At 44.8% G+C, this 18,955-nt stretch overlaps 1 protein-coding gene across 1 annotated transcript in view; it reads right to left on the bottom strand.

Moving 5' to 3' along the window:
- The window catches only part of LOC112080646 (X-linked interleukin-1 receptor accessory protein-like 2), a 387,439-nt gene that overhangs the window by 172,924 nt on the left and 195,560 nt on the right, over positions 1-18,955 (bottom strand). The gene's annotated exons all lie outside the window — the stretch shown is intronic.

Here is an 18,955-nt window from a genome sequence, read left to right on the forward strand (position 1 = left end):
TCGAAGGAATTGTCCGTAGAGCTCCGAGACAGGATTGTGTCGAGGCACAGATCTGAGGAAGCGTATCAAAATGTATGCAACATTGAAGGTCCCCAAGAACACAGTGGCCTCCATCATTCTTAAAAGGAAGAAGTTTGGAACCACCTAGACTCTACCTAGAGCTGGCCGTCCGACCAAACTAAGCAATCGGTGGAGAAGAGCCTTGCTCAGGGAGGTGACCAAGAACCTGATGGTCTCTCTGAGAGAGCTCCAGAGTTCCTCTGTGGAGATGGCAGAACCTTCCAGAAGTACAACCATTTCTGCAGCACTCCATCAATCAGGTCTTTATGGTAGAATGGCCAGACAGAAGCCACTCCTCAGTAAAATGCACATGACAGCTCGCTTGGAGTTTGCCAAAAGGCACCTGAAGGACTGAACTCTTTGGCCTGAATGCCAAGCGTCACGTCTGGAGGAAACCTGGCACCATCCATGAAGCATGGTGGTCGGCAGCATCATGCATCATGCTGTGGGGATGTTTTTCAGTGGCAGGGAGAGTAGTCAGGATCGAGGGAAAGATGAACGGAGCAAAGTACAGAGAGATCTTTGATGAAAACCTGCTCCAGAGCGCTCAGGACCTCAGACTGGGGCAAAGGTTCACCTTCCAACAGGACAACGACCCTAAGCACACAGCCAAGGCAACGTAGCAGTGGCTTCGGGACAAGTCTCTGAATGTCCTTTTTTGCCTCTGTGTGTGAATCTGGGCCGGCGATAGGCTACTTTGTTTCATAGAGGAGCCGGTACGTAATTCCCCAAAAATTAGTTTTACTGGTACGGAGCTCCGGACAGCTGAGGCTCAAGTCAAGCACTGGGTTTAATACAGTATATTGACAGTAGAGGACAACAAGATAATGAGGAATGATGAATGAGGACTTTTCTCAGCAACACCCACAGGAAAAAATACGATAGTATACTATGGTATAGAGTTGAAGTCGGAAGTTTACATACACTTAGGTTGAAGTCATTAAAACTCGTTTTTCAACCACTCCACACATTTCTTGTTAACAAACTATAGTTTTGGCAAGTCGGTTAGGACATCTGCTTTGTGCATGACACAAGTAGTTTTTCCAACAATTTTTTACATACAGATTATTTCACTTATAATTCACTGTATCACAATTCCAGTGGGTCAGAAGTTTACATATACTAAGATGACTGTGCCTTTAACCAGCTTGGAAAATTCCAGAAAATGATGTCATGGCTTTAGAAGCTTCTGATAGGCTAATTGACATCATTTGAGTCAATAGGAGGTGTACCTGTGGATGCATTTCAAGGCCTACCTTCAAACTCAGTGCCTCTTTGCTTGACATCATGGGAGAATCAAAAGAAATCAGCCAATAGCTCAGACAAAAATTTGAGACCTCCACAAGTCTGGTTCATCCTTGGGAGCAATTTCCAAACACCTGAAGGTACCACGTTCATCTGTGCAAACTATAGTACGCAAGTATAAACACCACGGGACCACGCAGCCGTCATACCGCTCAGGAAGGAGACGTGTTCTGTCTCCTAGAGATGAACGGATTTTGGTGCGAAAAGTGCAAATCAATCCCAGAACAACAGAAAAGGACCTTGTGAAGATGCTGGAGGAAACAGGTACAAAAGTATCTATATCCACAGTAAAACGAGTTCTATATCGACATAACCTGAAAGGCCGCTCAGCAAGGAAGAAGCCACCGCTCCAAAACTGCCATAAAAGAGCCAGACTGCGGTTTGCAACTGCACATGGGGATAAAGATCATACTTTTTTTGAGAAAAGTCCTCTGGTCTGATGAAACAAAAATAGAACTGTTTGGCCATAATGACCATCGTTATGATTGGAGGAAAAGGGGGATTCTTGCAAGCCGAAGAACACCATCCCAACCGTGAAGCACGGGGGTGGCAGCATCATGTTGTGGGGGTGCTTTGCTGCAGGAGGGACTGGTGCACTTCACAAAATAGATGGCATCATGTGGAAGGAAAATGATGTGGATATATTGAAGAAATATCTCAAGACATCAGTCAGGAAGTTAAAGCTTGGTCGCAAATGGATCTTCCAAATGGACAATAACCCCAAGCACACTTCCAAAGTTGTGGCAAAATGGCTTAAGGACAACAAAGTCAAGGTATTGGAGTAGCCATCACAAAGCCCTGACCTCAAACCTATAGAAAATTTGTGGGCAGAACTGAAAAAGTGTGTGCGAGCAAGGAGGCCTACAAACCTGACTCAGTTACACCAGCTCTGTCAGGAGGAATGGGACAAAAATTCATCTAACTTATTGTGGGAAGCTTGTGGAAGGCTACCCGAAATGTTTGACCCAAGTTAAAGAATTTAAAGGCAATGCTGCCAAATACTAATTGAGTGTATGTTAACTTCTGACCCACTGGGAATGTGATGAAAGAAATAAAACTGAAATAAATCATTCTCTCTACTATTATTATGACATTTCACATACTTAAAATAAAGTGGTGATCCTAACTGACCTAAGACAGGGCATTTTGACTAGGATTAAATGTCAGGAATTGTGAAAAACTGAGTTTAAATGTATTTGGCTTGTATGTAAACACCTTGTATATAAACTTCCGATTTCAACTGTAAATACTCTACTGTACAGTTTTTGCTGACATTACTGTAGAATTCACAATAGTGTTTTTACGGACTTAAGTCTTCAAAAATACCACAGTGAATAACATTTACTATGGTATTTACTGTAGTATACTATAGTCTATACTATAGAATGTATTGTAGTATACTGTAGTATTTACAGTTAACTGTAGTATACATACTGTAGTAAAAGAAAACTGTAGAATATTCTATAGTAATTAATGCAGTGTTTTTATGGATTGTAGTATACTGTAGTATTTACTTTTGTGTGCTTTGCGGACTGTATTAAATTGAAGTATTTAATGTAGTGTTTTTGCAGACATTACTGTAGTATTTACTATTGTGTTTTTGTTTTATAATCTTTGACATAGAAGTGGAGGTTTTCTCTTTGAGGAAACCTACTGGAGAAATACTTTTGTGTTTTTGAAGACATTACTGTAATATTTACTTTAGTATTCTACAGTATACTACGACATTCTATAGTAAGTACTACACATGATCGAGGGACACTACATTGTGTAGTACAGTATTCTACAGCATACTACAACATTCTATATAATTTGTATACTGCAGTACTCTATATACTGCAGTATTTTTTCATGTGGGCAGTTCTATGTGGATCATGATGACAGGGTGAAATAACATGTACCGTAATTATCTTCCCAGAAGACTGAAAATTGCTCTTATCATTATCTCAAGCTAGCCCAACTGAATAATTACTCAATGCCATCAGACATCAGACATGAAATCATAGTAGCCTCCGTGATCCCTACCGGAATATTTCACATTGAGCTGGGTGTGTATTGATATGTTTAGTGGTGTAAACAACTCTACTTTGAGGCTCACCAGCTGTGAGGCTGTGACAAGCATGTCACACTAATGAACTATTAAAAGGTAGAGATGACAAGTGAAATGGGGAATTTAACAAAAACTGGAGAGACGGGAAGCTAACTCTCTGAGCAAATCTGCCTCCCCTCTTCTCTCCTGTCCTATCCTCTCCTCACTTGTCCTCTCCCCTCCTCTCTAGTGTCAGGCCAAATCCTGGCCATGATATCAGCAAACAAACTGTTTGGCCTGACACAACTTAGAACACATTGAGAGATGGAGAGACAGATATAGTTGTTATTTTGGTGAAAGTTGGTTTATTGTAGTTTACATTAGAATGAATTTAATAAGCTTATTGGTCATCTACTGGCCAGCTGTTCATTATGTTCTCATAAGCAGTCACTTTAGTGACAATGGCTAAAGAACATAAGCTTAAAGTTTTGACGCAGCTGACTGATTGTATTTGGGTTGCTGTACATGGGAAATAATGGCCATTCAAACAACATTATGCTAAAGGCCATCTAGTCCATTTGGCTCTTATTATGATAAAGGTTATTTCAAGATTTCTTGACTGAAACATCACTAAGGTCAACTAACCAATGTGGCTCTTATTATGATAAAGATTTTTTCAGGGTTTCTTGACTAAAACATCACTTAGGCCATTTAGGAACATTTTAGTTTCTTTACTTCTTCTTCCTTAGCAATATTTGTTTTCTAAGCAAACTAGCCAGACCCAACACAATCATTCAGTAGCATCCAAATGTACTGGATTCCATACAATAGACCTACCACAGACATTTATGAGTGTTACAGGATGGAAATAACCCAATCTCAGGCATTGAGAAAGATGCATAATAACTGGTTCATTTCCAGTATAGTGTTGTCTGTTCCCGACTGGAGGATAGAACAGCATGTGTTGACTCATCCTGCTCCACTCCTCCTCCGCCTGCCCTGCTCCACTCCTTCTCCGCCTGCCCTGCTCCACTCCTCCTCCCTGCCCTGCTCCACTCCTCCTCCGCCTGCCCTGCTCCACTCCTTCTCCGCTGCCCTGCTCACTTCTCCTCCCCTGCCTCTCCACTCCTCCCTCCCCCCTGCCCTGCTCCACTCCTCCTCCGCCTGCCTGCTCCACTCCTCCTCCGCCTGCCCTGCTCCACTCCTTCTCGCCTGCTCCTTCCTCCTCCCTGCCCTGCTCCACTCCTCTCCCCTGCTCCACTCCTCCTCCGCCTGCCCTGCTCCACTTCTCCTCCCCTGCCCTGCCTCCACTCCTTCTCCGCCTGCCTGCTCCACTCCTCTCCCCCTGCCCTGCTCCACTCCTTCTCGCCTGCCCTGCTCACTCTCCTCCCCTGCCCTGCTCCACTCCTCTCCGCTGCCCTGCTCCACTCCTCCTCCGCCTGCTCTTGCTCCACTCCTCCTCCCTGCCCTGCCCTCCTCTCCCCTGTCTCCACTCCTCCTCCCCCTGCTGTCCACTCCTCCTCGCCTGCCCTCCACTCCTCCTCCGCTCTGCCCTGCTCCATTCCTCCCCTGCCCTGCTCCACCTCCTCCCCCTGCACTGCTCCACTCCTCCTCCGCCTGCCTGCTCCACTCCTCCTCCGCCTGCCCTGCTCCACTCCTTCTCCCCTGCCCTGCTCCACTCCTCCTCCCCTGCCCTGCTCCATCTCTCCTGCTCCACTCCTCTCTCTGCCTGCCCTGCTCCACTCCTCCTCCGCCTGCCCTGCTCAACTCCTCCTCCGCCTGCCCTGCTCCACTCGTCCTCTGCCTGCCCTGCTCCACTCGTCCTCTGCCTGCCTGCTCCACTCCTCCTCCGCCTGCCCTGCTCCACTCCTCCTCCGCCTGCCCCTGCTCAACTCTCCTCCCCCTGCCCTGCTCCACTCGTCCTCTGCCTGCCCTGCTCCACTCCTCCTCCGCCTGCCCTGCTCAACTCCTCCTCCGCCTGCCCTGCTTCACTCGTCCTCTGCCTGCCCTGCTCCACTCGTCCTCCGCCTGCCCTGCTCCACTCGTCCTCGCCTGCCCTGCTCCACTCCTCCTCCGCCTGCCCTGCTCAACTCCTTCTCCCCTGCCCTGCTCCACTCATCCTCTGCTGCCCTGCTCCACTCCTCCGCCTGCCCTGCTCCACTCCTCCTCCACCTGCCCTGCTCCACTCCTCCGCCTGCCCGGCCCGGCTTGTGGGGAGAAGGAGGCAGGCCCCGCGATAAATCACACTGTCATTGCACATCAGTGTATATCAATCTGTGCTCCAACGCTCCCCCATTTAGAGAATTGCTGAAGTGTTACTGCAGTGACATTGGGGATGACACTACAGCATAATGGGACTATTTTCCCTCATTCTCTCGCTCCACTCTACACCCCACCAATACCTTGTCCAAATCCAACACAATGCCACAGAAACAGTTCATCTGCTGTTAATCTGCTGTTTCTGTCCGGCAGCCTGAACAGGAGATTCCGAGACATTGTCTCCTGAGCCCTCTGGGAGGGGACCTACCTTGTTATTCCCAACATGGGCTCCCAGGATGTTGTTTGTGTGCATGGGGGTAAATCCCTGCATTACCAGAACATTCTGTTAACTTTAGCCTAAATTTGTCATCTTCTTCACTATTTGTGGGAAATATGGAGTTACAAATGGCAAATGTTGGATATTTTTTTCTGCAGTAACTGTTCTATTAGTATAAAGGTGTTTTGCAGATCCCATTAAATATGATAAGGGACMGAAAGTTATATATTCACAAGGCTGTTCATTCTGCAGTATACATTCTGCGTGTATGTGTTTGATTCAGTGAGTGATATGCTGCCCTGCATGTAGTTATGGAGGAAATCAAGGATGGCTCAAATCTTGCTATGCAACATCTTCCAGTGGAACCGGACCAAACCGGAATGGTGACCCCCTTGGCTTGGGTACAGAAACTTAGTCTGTTTGGGCGCTCAGCTATGCAGTCGGTAATGAGCGATCAGGTGGATGTACATTTTCACATTACATCTAGTGAGTCTCTCAGAGCAGCACCACAGAACATTAGTCTACCAGCAGCAGGGCCTGCACTAGCCTTCCATAACTGTGACAAATGAGTACAACACAGGAAAGTGTGTCGGTGTGGCTGGATTCCTACTTACTCCGACAGCCAAAAAATATCCTCTCTGGGATTTCCGAGTGTTCCAATATAGCCCTGTTTGGCTATGGACTGGCTTTAACTTGACATTCATTTCCATGCTTAAAAGGAAGTAGAAGTTAATTGCAGTTTTTGTTAGATAATAACCTAGCTACATTGGATCCATAAAGTTTTACAATACTTACAACCAGGGATTGGAACCGGTTTCCAGAACAGAAAAACTGGAAAATAACAACATTTTTCGAAGAACAGAATCAGAACAAAAGTAATCTATACTATTCCGGARCAGAACCATTATTTTAAAAACATGGGAACCGGTTAATAACGTTATTTTACGTTCCAGGCATTATTTTCAGTTTCACAAAAAAAACGCAACAAGGCGCCTATGCCAAAGCCCTCACTCTGTCACTCAGAAGCGTATTCCAGTGTCTGCCAGCCAGCTGAAAATATTTCCAATTATGTGTGTGTGTGTCTAGGCAACATGCCCCTCCCCTCTGAAGCTTAGGCTACAGTAGCCTTCTGATGTTACAAGCGTGATTCAGAAATTAGGGAGATATTTTAATTATAGATGAATGGATTCACTTTTTCAATGATAGTTACGGATACTATAGTTAACACCTTTCACATTGGATTTATTATCTACAAAAAGGTAATTAAAAGATTTTAATTCTGGTGGCTCTCTGCAAGCTGCTCCAACTCTCGGAGGTTCAAAGACATTCAAAGTTCCTCCATAGAAGCTGCTCCTTGGTAGGTATAATTCTGTGGGCCTAATTCAGATAATGCATTTCATAACAAGATGCCCAGCGCTTCAAGCTATGCCTCCACCCTCTCTTGCTCTCTCCCCACCTGCAAAATGTAAGTCGCATCTCGTCCTACACTTGGTTGTCCATTGCGCATGTAAACAACTATAGCCTAGGCTGCCGATAGCGCCCATGTACTATCAGCTGTCTAGGCTAAAACAACTATAGCTTGCCCTCTCCAAAGCAAGCTGCTCTATCCGCACTGATTGATGAAGTAATTTAATGTCAAGCTAATCTCGATTTCAGAGGTTTAAAAAGGAACAAAAAGGAACGATATAAACTAGTACCTTTCTTTTGGTTCAAACGGGTTCAGGACTTTATTTTGCAGGTCAAACAGTGTAACGGAAGAAAAAAAAGAATGGCTCTGTTTAGAACCAAACGATTAGAAAATCATTTCGGTTCCAACCCCTGCTTACAATTTATCTGTGATGTAAAAATGTACAAAGTTGAACAAACCATGGTGTATTTCCTATTCCATGCAGTATCTCTTGGAAATAATAAGAAAGCAGCTATGATTTTGGAGTTATTGTTCTCTGCAGAGAAAGATAACTTTGTCTTCTTCTCTTAGTGTGTGGAGGAGATGTAAGGGCAGTGGCGACCCGCCATTCAAGGCAGGTGATGTTATTTTGGCATTAATATGTGTCACATATCAGTTTAGAAACAATGTGTTAATAAAGCCGCAAACAAACATGGTCTGTTTTTTGGATTTCTTGAGGAAGGCAGCTCCAAAATGCAGGTGTTATAGCCTAGCTCAGTGCTTTCTGTGGTGTTGGGGCAGCCAGCGGAAAATACGGAGCGTAGTTGTTGGTAGTTGCACCGTGATTGGCTCAGTATTCTGTCACTCATGGGGTCACTACGTCACTGCAACATCTACGGGTAGAGTTAGAAGATTACAGCCCCTTAGGTGCTGTCATAGAGTTACATTAGAAGTGCCAATCCAAGAAGGCTCAAGGTCATTGGACACAGAAGAAATTACATCAAATCACATTATATCTACAGTAGCTTTGATTGGACTGATCATGTCAACATCATGCTTTCAAAATCTTAGCTAGCAAGCTACATAGCAGTCATCATCATGAATCAAGTTGACAATCTACTGGCAAATCCCTTTTCAATCCTTGTCATATAAAGAGAAATGATAGATAAAACCTATCGCTGCTCATCGGCCATTGGACATAAACATTACACAACAAGTTGGAAATTGCAAATTCAACAATGAGTGGTTTGGAAGGAATCAGTGGCTAACAGCAAGCGTTGCAAAGCAATCACTAGCCTGCTATTCAGTGGAGTGGGTGTGTGGTCCAAGTCTGGGTTTAAGGGTCTCTTTTCCAAGCTAAAAAGTATAAACATTCAACACGATGGGCCAGAAAAGGTTTAATACATTGGCCATGCTGTCAATCCAGCATGACTTCTGCCGTGTTCAAAACAACTGGAAACTCGGAACTGGGAAATCTCAGACTTCAGTGAGTTCAAGACAACTGGGAACTCAAAAAAAACGAGCTCCGACTGGGAAAATACGTTTTGAACGGTCATCCAACTCGGAATTCCAAATCGGGAACTCAGGCATCTTTCTAGAGGTTTGACCTGAAGATCACTGACGTCATGGTCCAACCTTGTTTTTTTCAGAGCTCCCTGTTGTCTTGAAAGCACTATAAATCCAGAGAATGACAGACTTTGATGACAAAGTTTGATGACATAATTTGCCCACAAAGGACCAACGCGCCTCCTTCCACAGCACAACAAGGTGAGTCCAAACATGTATTGTATGCTGCTGCATAAATTATGTAATATGCCAGGGATATATGTATACTGTAGCTAAGAAAGTAATACTAAGTGTATGTGGTGTAGTAAGCTGTTCGTAAGTGTTATCATTGAATATTGTAATAGCTTTCATTGTCTGCTTATATGCCCCCTTTATTTAGCCTATGGTTCTGACTTGGTGTACAGGGAGAACACCGTAAGAACGGTCTATGTTCTGAATTATGTTGCTGTACATGTCAAAAGTGCTGAAGTAATAGTTATATTGACTTTGTCCGTCCAAGCTTGTTCGTTAATGTCTTAATCGAAATTATGGATTGCCTCTTATCTGCTCGTCGTCCCCTTCTGCCATAGTTTGTACATCTCAATTGTCAGTAGAATTAACATTTGTTTAAGTAAGTCAACCATATCAGCTTTGTTTTTTTAAAGGCAGTAAATGTCACCGTTACAGTGCAATTAATGTATTGTTTAGTGTTTTGTAGTGGCTTTGTTGGCATGCATCTAAAAAGAAAAATAGAGTTTGCCCCACCAAGATTTACATGCTAAGATGGCCACTGAATAAGGGGGTGTGGAATCAAGCTGTCAAAGCTAGCTGTCTGTGTCTGTCTGTACAGCAAGCAGGAAGGGAGGGAGACAGGGAGACATAAGGCTATGCTCTGTTACACTCTGAGGCAATAGGACGGGAAGAGAAAAGAGAGTCAGCTCCCATGGTGCCTGTTTGGGGGATCTGTGGTTACAGTCGAAGGTAATAACAGGGTCAGTGAATTGTGACAATCGATAGGGAATTAATCGATATAAAACAAGCACTAGTCTACCACAGTTTCGACCAGAGGAATGATTTTATTTCAAAAATATTTAACTGTTCACTGAGTCACAGTAAAAAATCAAGAGCCATATCTAAAGTGGATTTTAACGTCAAAAACGCAATTTGAACAAGATGTCTAATACCAAACCGTAAAATAGCTTACATCACGCAATATACAGTGAATCCGGCAGATTTACAAAGGAAACCGTCTTTTCAAGTAAAAAAATGTGAACACATTGAAGACCACACCATACAAAAACAAGAGATGCAAAGTTCATGTAAGTGAAGCTTCCATAATGATATTCAGGGCAGCAAGTTCATCCAACGCACCTAAAATGTAAGGAGAGCAGAGCAGCGCTGAAGATGACAGAGCTCTAATTCACCACATTGTCATGCTAAGTAATATAGACTTAAAATCAATGCCAATGTGCTGTTTAAAAGCTTGAAGTCAACCACCAGGTCGCTGGCAGCACCAGCCATGCAATACTGAGGCTACAATTAGGCTGTATTGATTAACCAATAATCCGAGTGGACCACTATGAATGGTAATGATCTAGTAATACTGATTTCATTACTAAACTATTAGTCAATAATATTAAAGGGCCCCCTTTTTAATAATGCTGTCTTTATTAGAACTGACAGCAGATCAACTGTGACTGGGCCTTTCTTTCTGCTTACCTTGACACTGTGAATTCTAATGAAAAAGAAAACTAAAAGAGGAGGAGAAAGTGAAGCAGGARGGGTCCAAGGCTGAGGCTCCACCATGCCAAATTCTAGTCACTCTCCTGGTGTTCAAAAACAATATGTTGGCTCCTGGATTCAAAACACAGTAGTGGTTTATGGTGGTTTATATAGTGCTATTTTAAATATGGTGCATCCTCAGGTCACAACGCCACATTAGATTCACACACACTATTATATACACTGAGCGTACAACACATTATGAACACCTGCTCTTTCCATGACACAGAGTGACCAGGTGAATCCAGGTGAAAGCTATGATCCCTTATTGATGTCACTTGTTAAATCCAATTCAATCAGAGTAGATGAAGGGAAGGAGACAGGTTAAATAAGGATTTGTAAGCCTTGAGACAATTGACACATTGATTGTGTTTGTGTGCCATTCAGAGGGTGAACGGGCAAGCCAAAATATTTAAGTGGTTTTGAACGGGGTAYGGTAGTAGGTGCCAGGTGCACTGGTTTGAGTGTGTCAAGAACTGCAACGCTGCTGGGTTTTTCATGATCAACAGATTCCTGTGTGTATCAAGAATGGTCCACCACCCAAAGGACATCCARCCAACGGCAGGCCAGGGGTAGAAAACGGGTCATTGATGAAAGAGGACAAAGAAGGCTGACACAAATTGTGCAGAGCAACAGACGGGCTACAGTTAGTAAACTGACAGTCCAGTACAACATTGGTGCCCAAAGACCCATAAAATAATGCAAAGCTCGTCGTACGTTGACACGAATGAGGTATGGCAGCCGACAACCTTACGGAATTCCACTTCGTTCAGTAAAAAAAACAAAAAAATGTGGTTGCAGTGGGCTAAGGAATGAAAACACTGGAAAGGACTAGGGTATGGAGAAAACCATATGAGTACATGCATCCATCATCCCATGACTCGCGTCAACATAGCAGGCTGGTAGTGGTGGTGTGATGGATTGGGGTGCGTTTCATGGTACACATTGGGCCCCTTGATAAAAGTGGAGCAACGTTTGAATGCCACAGGATATCTGAACAGCATTGACAATCAGGTGCATCCCTTCATGGCAGCAGTGTATCCATCTGCAAATTGATTATTTCAGCAGGATAACGCCTCATGCCACAAGGCTAGGATTGTCTAGGAATGGTTCCACGAACATGACAGTAAATTCAGCTTACTGCAGTGGCCTGCCCAGTCACCAGATCTCAATCCAATCGAGCATCTGTGGAATGAGATGGAACAAGCTATTCCGAGTACTACCAGCCAACTTGACAACGTGGGAAGCATTGGAGTCAACATGGGCCAGCAACCCTGTCTTTGACCATGCACACCAGTGGTGGGTTTGGCCACCACACTGACCAAAATGTTGTGCACAACATCTATAAAAAACACCACATAACATTCCCTAAACGTTCTCATTAGGTTTCCAAATAAAAAACAGACACCATTTGTTCTGGGAATGTTCTTGAAACATAATTTTATACAAATATTGTATAATCTTCAGCACAACTGGACAGTTGTTGTGTTACAGTATGGACAGTTGTTGGACAGTTGTTGTGGACAGTTGTTGTGTTACAGTATGGACAGTTGTTGGACAGTTGTTGTGGACAGTTGTTGTGTTACAGTATGGACAGTTGTTGGACAGTTGTTGGACAGTTGTTGTGGACAGTTGTTGTGTTACAGAACACTTCCCGAAACCTAACAAATGTTCTGGGAACTTTCACAGAACTGATTTGGTTTGCTGGGAACACTCTTACAGCTGAATAGATATGTGTAAACAGATTTACATATCTGCTCTGTTTCTCACCTAAGATGATCTTTTGAGAGTAAAAGTGGAAAAAACCCAATCTATTCTCAGGAGGAAACATCTCTAGGTGATATAATGCAATTAGCTTGACCAGTGACTCAGTGTTTCCTGTCAATGAACAAATGAGCCTTTTCATGCTTCTAATTTTCCAACTCACTGAGTGAATCAAATCGAAGAGTCCCCACTGTTCTGCTTCCATCAGTAATCACTGGGTATCAACTCACCTCCAAAAAATACATGTCTCCTGACACGGATAGAGGTCTCTGATAACTTTCTATACCAGGTTCATTGGAGCCATTAACACAGACAATGAGAGCTCACTTCAACTTCCACGGTCACCTCAGCTGACACTCATGCATATGAGACATCTTTTAGAAGAGGTGCCTCCAGTATAGAAGTGCTTTTATAGCACTACAGTATATTGATGAGTAAACTTGAGATTCTATAAGGTATTGGCCAACAGTGTTAATATTGACTCAATATGAGTCTATGCAACAGCCTCAAGATGCTGGTGCCTAGTGACAGGCTAAACATCTTGCTTTTTCCCTTTAGCTCATTATCACACACTCCTCTCCTCCTGTCCTCTCCTCTTCATGTCCTCCCCGCTCCTCTTCTCTCCTCTCCTTCTTCTGTCCCTCTCCTCTCCTCCTCCTGCCACTCTCCTCTCCCCCTATCCTCCCCCTCTGTCACGTCTGCTCCAGCTCCCCCCCCCGATGCCCTGCATCACGCACTCCCTTCATCCATTACGCACACCTGCCTTCCCACATCACGCGCATCAGCGATATTGGACTCACCTGGACTCACTCATCACCTGTTGTTACCTCCCCTATATTTGTCAGTTCCCCAGCTCTGTTCCCCGCTTCTGCATTAATTGTCTTTCGTTTGTGTTACTTGTTTGCTGACGCTGTTCCTGTCTCGTTCTATGTCCGTTACTTATTAAATGTTTTACTCCTCGTACCTGATTCGTCTCTCCAGCGTCATCACGTTACACCCGCTCCTCTTCCTGTCTCTCTCCTCCTCCTCTCCTCTCCTCTCCTCCTCCTGTCTCTCGCCTCTCCTCCCTCGTTTTCCTCTCCTGCTTCTGTAACTTTATCCTCCTCCTCCTGTCCTTCTCTCCTCCTCCTGTCCCTCTCCTCCTTCTGTTCCTCTCCTCCTGTCCTCTCCTCCACCTGTCCCTCTCCTCTTCCTGTCCCTCTCCTCCTCCTGTTTCTCTCCTGTCTCTGCCCTCTCCTCCCCCTTCCCTCCCCTCTCCTCCTCCTGTCCATCTCCCCTCTCCTCTCCTCCTTCTGTCTCTCTGCTCTCCTCCTCCTGTCCCTCACCTGCCCTGCCCTCCCCTCCTGTTCCTCTCCCCTCCTCCTCCTCTTTCTCCTCCTCCTATCCCCTCCCCTATGTAAACCTCTAAGATACAGTTGAAGTTGGAAGTTTACATACACCTTAGCCAAATACATTTAAACTCAGTTTTACACAATTCCCGACATTTAATCCTAGTAAAAATTCCAGTTAGGATCACCACTTTATTTTAAGAATGTGAAATGTCAGAATAGTAGAGAGAATTATTTATTTCAGATTTTATTTCTTTCATCACATTCCCATTGGGTCAGAAGTTTACATACACTCAATTAGTATTTGGTAGCATTGCCTTTAAATTGTTTAACTTGGGTCAAACGTTGGGTCAAACATCATGATTTTCCCATGATGTCAAGTTTGAAGGTAGGCCTTGAAATACATCCACAGGTACACCTCCAACTGACTCAAATGATGTCAATTAGCCTATCAGAAGCTTCTAAAGCCATGACATCATTTTCTGGAATTTTCCAAGCTGTTTAAAGGCAGGGTCAACTTAGTGTATGTAAACTTCTGACCCACTGGAATTGTGATACAGTGAATATAAGTGAAATAATCTGTCTGTAAACAATTGCCAAAACTATAGTTTGTTAACAAGAAATGTGTGGAGTGGTTGAAAAATGAGTTTAATGATTCCAAACCTAAGTGTATGTAAACTTCCGACTTCAACAGTACATCTATTACTTCAGTATTCCTGACCATTGTAATATTGTATTGGAACTGAGCCTGTATATACAATAGCTTCTTACTTTCTCGTGTTCTTCTTTTTTATTTATCTTGTGTTTGTTCTACCTTATGTTTTTTTGTGTGCTACATTGATTTGTACTGTACTTGTGCACGTGACATTAAAACTTGAAACATGAAACATTGGTCAAAAATCATACTCTCTCTGATGCACATAGTTTTCTGTTGTCAGAAAACCACCTAGTATTGCACCTCCTGGCCTATGTTTGAGAAGTAGCAATTCTATCTGCTGGACTAAACTGCTCTTTACTCTAACATGTTTCCTGAAATGAGTGCACTCATATTTCGCCCCCAAAAGAACACAAATATAACTTTTTATTTTCACACATTTTCTTCCACCTAAGAAAAGAGAAATTGGTCACACTGATCTGGGGAAATAGCAGGACAAAGCCCATGTGAACACATCCAATTTCATGATGAGTTATGAGAATAAAATAAACAGGTCATGGGGTTTCCACATGGGTAAGAAGGTAACCGAGAGGCTGGAGTATGGAGGCAGAACTGACAGGCCTAGCTGATAAGGCGGGAGGAGGAAGAGAGGGAGAGAGAGAGGGGGAGAGAGAGAGAGAGAGAGAGGGAGAGAGAGAGAGAGAGAGGAGAGGGATGAGTGAGGGGGAGAGAGAGAGAGAGAGAGAGAGGGGGAGAGAGAAGGGGGGGAGAGAAGGGGGAGAGGGAGCGAGGGAGAGAGAGAGGAAGAGAGAGGGGGAGAGAGGGTCAGGATGTGCATGGCCCATCATCTTTCTCAATGTTGACTTAACTGGCTGTGGAAAGTGTTACAATATTCCAATGAGGTTCGGAGATGCATGACCATGGTAACTCGCTTCTCACAGTGACAGCAATGACTGTTAAATTTAGCCTGAACGCAATGTTCTTTCATGAGAGGCATTTTACTTTGAAATGCATTTTAAAATATTTATGACCAGGTTGCTGGCTGTGGAGGAAGAGAAGAGGCTTTTTTTGGTCATGGTGGTTTTTGGGCACAAATCTGAGCCTTTGCCAAGGCTTAGCCTCCCCTCCATTCTGATTTACTATTGTACTGTACCACTACTATACTGCAGGCTATTCAGGAGCAGATTGGCCCTACAAGCTACTTCAAGGCCTTGTTGTTGCCTCATTTCAAGTTTTAAGTTAGTTTTATTAGTCGCATGTATGGGATACACATGGCATACACCGTCCAATGAAATGCTTGCTGCAGGTTCCTTCTCAACAATGCAACAACAATAACAAATAATAAAGATAAGAATACGAACATAAAGTAAATGGCTCAGTAGAATATAATAAACATTTTAGAATAAGTATAATACAGGAAGGCACAATTTTAGTCCAATATTTAGACGTATTTTGGGGATGGGGGGCAAGTGTATTTGTATATGTGTGTATATATGTGTGTGTGTGTGCGCGCGTGTGTATTTGTGTGTGTGTGTGGGTGATTGTGTATCAGTGTGGGTGTGTGCGTGAGTGAGTGCATGTGTGCAAAGGTGCAGAGAGTCAGTGCAGGTGATCAGTCCAGTTCAATTATTGAGCAGTCTGATGGCTTGTAGATAGAAACTGTCTATGAGCTTGTTGGTATCAGACATCATGCTCCAATACCATCTGCCCGACGGTAAGGGAGTGAACAATTCGAGGCTGGGGTGTGTGGGGTCCTTGATGATGCTGCGTGCCTTCCTCAGGCATCGTTTCGAGTAGATGTCCTGTCTTCACCACATGCTGGTGGGCCTTGCGGTCGTGGACAGCGCAATTCCCATACCAGGTCATGATGCAACCGGTCAGGATGCTCTCGATGGTGCAGCGGCAGTATTTGGAGAGGACCCGGGGTAGCATACCAAATGTCTTTGGTCGCCTTAGGAAGTAGCAACGCTGTTGCGCCCTCTTGACAAGAGTCGTGGTGTTGTTGGTCCATGTCAAGTCCTCCGTGATGTGGACGTCGAGGAACTTACAACTGCTAACTCTCGCTACTGCAGTCCCGCTGATGTGGATCGGGGCATGTTCCCTTCTCTGCTATAAATGGCTAGCAACACCATTTATATTCCTTCGCTAAGCTAGTCTGCAAGTATTTTAACATATTATTATCCAAGTGTCTCCCCACATCCCCAACAGCCTCGTCACTGAGTTTACGGTAGCTATATTTTACCCACAGTGCAACTCCTCTGTTTCACTTAAACCTATAACCAAACAGGACACAGGGGCAATGCTCTTTAAGGGTGGAGGGGCAGTGGACTTGAGACCAAGGATGAGCCCCCTGCCCCCTAGAAGCCTAAGTGTCCTGAGTGACATCTCTGTGTGCTTGAAGCTAACTAACGCAGGCCTTGTCTGACCCTGACTCGGCTCACCACCCAACCAGCAGCACCCTAACATGGCATTTGATCCAACAGGTCAGCACCCCAGGCAGCTTGTAAACCATGTGGAATCCAGCCTCAACATTACACCACTCATGCACGCCTAGTGCTTAGCTTAGCAGAAGGGCATGTGAGTGAGTGAACAAACAATGGCTCAGTTAACTGACAAGACAAGCATCATATTCTCCCTGCCAATTCACATCTCACTGAAGCAGATGTCTTTCAGCTTAGCAGATCACGTTAGCTTGCTGCTACCGCCTTTGTTGTGGCTTTGTAATGCTAGTTCGTTGAATACTGTTGTTTAGTGAAGCACAGTACTGTTTCGGTCTTTGAATTGCACGTAAAATAATTTGTGTGTGTGTAGCAACGGTTATCAAAATTGTTAAGGTTCTAATAAATGCAATAGTTGTACAATGAATGAAGACACCCCAAACTTTAAGAATTGTTTTAATCCATCATATAATGACTGAATTATAGCACATGAAACATTTTACTGGGACAGACAAATAATGAATGGGAGTTCAGGGATTTTGGTGGGAATACACCACTTTGAAAAGAAGGTTGACGACATCCGCTCCTCAATCACTCAGAACTACCCTACACCTACACCTTGACCTCGTTCTCCCCTCCCTCTCCAGATGAAATCCTGTGACTATTGAGGTCTGGCCGCCCGACAATCTGCCGGCTTGACCCYATCCCCTCCTCCCAGACCATCTCTGGAGACGTTCTCCCATTCCTCACTTCCCTCATCAACTAATCTCTGACCATCGGCTGTGTTCCCTCTGACTTCAAAACGGTCGCTCCCCTCCTCAAGAAACCAACACTCGACTCATTTGACGTCAGAAACTATAGACCTGTATCTCATCTTTCTTTTCTTTCAAAAACACTTGAGTGTGCTGTCTCTGATTAACTATTTCGTTATCTCKCTAAGGAAAATCTTCTTCACCCTAACCAGTCAGGCTTCAAAATGGGTCACTCAACCGAGACTGCTATTCTCTGTGTCACAGAGGCTCTCCGCACTGCCAAAGCTGACTCTCTCTCCTCTGTTCTCATCCTCCTAGATCGATCCGCTGCCTTCGACACTGTGAACCATCAGCTCCTCCTCTACACCCTCTCAGGGCTGGGCGTTTTGGATTGCATCCTACCTGGCAGGCCGTTCCTACCAGGTGACGTGGAGAGGATCTGTGTCTACACCACGTACTCTCACTACTGGTGTCCCCCAGGGCTCGATTCTAGGCTCTCTCCTTTTCTCTCTATATACCAAGTCACTTGACTCTGTCATATCCTCACATGGTCTCTCCTACCATTGCTATGCAGATGAAACTCAACTACTTCTCTCCTTCCCCCCTTCTTCACCCAGGTGGTGACACGCATCTCTGCGAGCCTGGCAGATATCTCAGCTTGGATGTCGGCCATCCACCTCAAGTAACATGCTCGACAAGAAAGAGCTGCTCTTCCTCCCCGGGAAGGCCTGCCCGCTCAAAGACCTCTCCATCACGGTTGACAACTCCACAGTGTCGCCGTCCCAGAGTGTAAAGAACCTTGGCGTGACCCTGGACAACACCCTGTTGTTCTCAGTAAACATCAAAGCAGTGACTCACTCCTGCAGGTTTATGCTCGACAACATCCGTAACGTATGACCCTACCTTACACAGAATGTGGCGCAAGTCCTAATGGCATCTCCTGTCTGGACTACTTCAACTCGCTGTTGGCTGGGCTCCCCGCTTGTGCCATCAAACCCCTGCAACTTATCCAGAATGCTGCAGCCCGCCTGGTTTTCAACCTTCCCAAGTTCTCCCATGTCACCCTGCTCCTCCACACACTCCACTGGCTTCCAGTCTAAGCTCGCATCCACTACAAGACCATGGTGCTTACCTACGGAACAGCAAGAGGAACTGCCCCTCCCTACCTTCAGGTTATGCTCAAACCCTACACCCCAAACTGAGCACTCAGTTCTGCCACTTGTGGTCTCTTGGCCCTCCCACCCCTTTGGGAGGGCAGATCCCGCTCAGCCCATTCCAAGCTCTTCTCTGTTCTGGCACCCCAATGGTGGAACCAGCTTCCCCCTGAAGCTAGGACAGAGTCCCTGCCCATCTTCCGAAAGCACCTGAAACCCT

Source organism: Salvelinus sp. IW2-2015, unplaced genomic scaffold, assembly GCF_002910315.2.
Source record: "Salvelinus sp. IW2-2015 unplaced genomic scaffold, ASM291031v2 Un_scaffold16404, whole genome shotgun sequence".
Classification (NCBI taxonomy): Eukaryota; Metazoa; Chordata; class Actinopteri; order Salmoniformes; family Salmonidae; genus Salvelinus; species Salvelinus sp. IW2-2015.